This window comes from Saccopteryx bilineata, chromosome X (assembly GCF_036850765.1).
Source record: "Saccopteryx bilineata isolate mSacBil1 chromosome X, mSacBil1_pri_phased_curated, whole genome shotgun sequence".
Classification (NCBI taxonomy): Eukaryota; Metazoa; Chordata; class Mammalia; order Chiroptera; family Emballonuridae; genus Saccopteryx; species Saccopteryx bilineata.
This window is the reverse complement of record NC_089502.1, coordinates 47,206,729-47,210,174: the sequence shown is the minus strand read 5'-3', so window position 1 is coordinate 47,210,174 and position 3,446 is coordinate 47,206,729.

Sequence of the window (3,446 nt, the reverse complement as noted above, 5' to 3'; positions counted from 1 at the left end):
GATGAAGGCAAAATCATATAAGCCCTAAAAATTTTTTGACAAGTATTAATGTAGACCAGTGGTAGTCAACCTGGTCCCTACCACCTACTAGTGGGCATTCCAGCTTTCATGGTGGGTGGTAGCAGAGCAACCAAAGTATAAATAAAAAGATAGATTTAAGTATAGTAAGTTGTTTTATAAAGACTTATTCTGCCAAACTTAGTGAAAATTCAACATAAAATACTTGGTAAATAATTATTATATTATTATATGCTTTACTTACTGTAACTCTGCTTTATAAATTTTATAAAGTAAAGTTATTTCTCTACTTTATAAATCACCATTACTGTAAAACCAGTGGGCGGTTAGAAAATTTTACTACTAACAGAGATACAAAAGTGGGCGGTAGGTATAAAAAGGTTGACTATCCCTGATGTAGACTCTTTGGGATTGAATGCAATAATTAGACACATGAGAAGAAAAGAACAGAAATGACAAACACAATATAATAAAACAGATTTAAATATGAAAAAAGCTAAAAATCATATAAGATATAGTGAGGTGATCTAATCAAACTTTACCTTGCAAAAAAATAAAAAAGAGAAAAAGGATGAGGCACAAGTAATATTCAAAGTATAATTGCTAACAATTCTCTAAAACTGCCAAAAAAAATCATGCCACAAATTTAAATAGTACTACAAACTCCAAAGAGGATAAGCAAATAGTAAAAATAATAATTCAAAGAAAAAGAACAGTATTAAAAGTATATAGATTTTTCTAAAGCAAATTTTCTTAAAAGAACAAAATAACTGTCTGTTATAAAATAATGTACCGGCCCTGGCTGGTTGGCTCAGCGGTAGAGCGTCAGCCTGGCGTGCGGAGGACCCGGGTTCGATTCCCGGCCAGGGCACACAGGAGAAGCACCCATTTGCTTCTCCACCCCCCCCTCCTTCCTCTCTGTCTCTCTCTTCCCCTCCCGCAGCCAAGGCTCCATTGGAGCAAAGATGGCCTGGGCACTGGGGATGGCTCCTTGGCCTCTGCCCCAGGCGCTAGAGTGGCTCTGGTCTGGTCGCGGCAGAGCGAGGCCCCGGAGGGGCAGAACATCGCCCCCTGGTGGGCAGAGCGTCACCCCCTGGTGGGCGTGCCGGGTGGATCCCGGTCGGGCGCATGCGAGAGTCTGTCTGACTGTCTCTCCCCGTTTCCAGCTTTAGAAAAATACAAAAATAAAAATAAATAAAATAATGTACCATTGGTAGATAATACATTAAATACTGGAAAGATAGTCGATAGATCTGAATTCAAGTCCTGACTCTACTGTTATTTATATGGACAAATTCAGTTTCCTCATTTACAAATGGAAGCTTAGTATTTCATCTCTTAAAAACATATAAATGGCTCTGGCCGGCTGGCTCAGTGGTAGAGTGCCGGCCTGGCATGCAAGAGTCCCGGGTTTGATTCCCAGCCAGGGCACACAGGAGAAGCGCCCATCCGCTTCTCCACCCCTCCCCCTCTCCTTCCTCTCTGTCTCTTCTTCCCCTCCCACAGCTGAGGCTCCATTGGAGCAAAAGTTGGCCCGGGCACTGAGGATGGCTCCATGGCCTCTGCCTCAGGCGCTAGAATGGCCCTGGTTGCAACAGAGCAACGCCCCAGATGGGCAGAGCATTGCCACCTGGTGGGCATGCCGGGTGGATCCCGGTCGGGTGCATGCGGGAGTCTGTCTGACTGCCTCCTCATTTCCAACTTCAGAAAAAACACACACACACACACACACACACACAAAAACGAACATATAAATGTAAGATGAGGAAGTCAGTGCTGGAGAGTAATTTATTTTGGAATGATGGAAAATGGAGAGTAGAAACTTCAGTTGCTGTTGATAAATGTAGAAATGTGTAGAATTTAACACACATTGTTAATAAGTGTAGAAATTATGATATAACCATAAAAATAAACTCATAAAATATTAGCCTTTATTAAAGGAAATTGTGATCAAATAAAAGGTGGTGGTAATCTTGTTGTTTCTCTTGGGTTGGACATATCAGGTATGTCCAGTTTTGAGCACTACTTGTTAATGAGGACATTAATGAGGGTAGTCTGCCAGGAACAGCATACTGTAGGTTTTTGTTTGTTTGTTTTTTGTTTTTGGTTTTGTTGTGTTTTTTTTTGAGAGAGAGAGAAACAGAGAGAGGAAGGAAGAGAGGGGAAGAGTAAAGAGAAGCATTTATTCATTTGTTGTTGTTCCACTCAGTGATGCATTTCTGGTTGCTTCCCATGTGTGCCTCGACCAAGGATCAAACCCTCAACCTTGTGTTTCCAGAATAATGCTCTTACAGTAGGTTTTTAAAAACATGTCAAATGAACAATTAAGAGAACTTGGATTTTTACTTTTGAGAAAAATATACTTGGGGTGGAGATGGATTTGGGAGAATACAATTACCATTTATAAGAATTTGAAAGCCTTTCAAATGAAGATGAAGTTCATAATTATTCTGTATTGTTTCAGATGGCAGAATAAAATACAAACTCTAAGAAGGCAAATGAATGCAAGTAGCTTAAGTTCAAAGCTTAGTTCCTTCACCTACTCACTGTGTGACCTGAGTTATATTTATTAATCAGCATTCGCCCTCTGCAGAAATAGAAGCAATAAGACACTTTCATATTATATATATGGTATATATATGCGTAGTCTGAGAAAGAGAGCAAGAGAGAGAGAGAGAGAGAAGGAACTAGAAAGAAGTTTATTACAAGAAATTGTCTCATGAGATTATGGAGGCTGGCAAGTCTGAAATTTGCAAAGCCAATGCCTCAGTTCAATTTCAAAGGCAGCAAGTTGCTGTAGAACCAGGAAAAATAAATGTTTCAGTTTGAAGTCTCTATTCAGCAGAATTTTCTCAAACCCAGGGGAGAATCAGCCTTTTGTTCTTTTCAGGTCTTCAGTTGATTGGACGAGCTGCATCAACACCATGAAGAGAAAGCTGCTCTACTCAGTCTACCAATATAAATTTAATCTCATCTAAAATCACTTTCACAGGGACACCCAGGATACATCTGGGCACTCTCAGGGGGCAATCTAGTTGACACATAACATTAGTCATCACATGAGGCAAATTGCTTAACTTCTCTCTGCCTTTGTTTCCCCATATATAAAATAGAACTAATATTAGTGCCTACTTCACTGGGTCATTGTGTAGATTGAATGATAAAAATATCTTAAATGGCACTTCAGATAGTCCTGGAACATAGTAATTCCCAAGAAATATTAATTAGTATTTTTGCTTGTTTGTTTGTTGTGTTTGTTTTTGGAAAAGAGAGAGAGAGGACACACAGGAAGGGAGAGAGATGAGAAGCATTAATTCTTCATTGAGGCATCCTAATTTTTCATTGATTGCTTTCTCATACGTGCCTTGATTGGGGGGGCTCCAGTTGAGCCAGTTACCCCTTGCCAAGTCAGCAACTTTGGGCTCAAG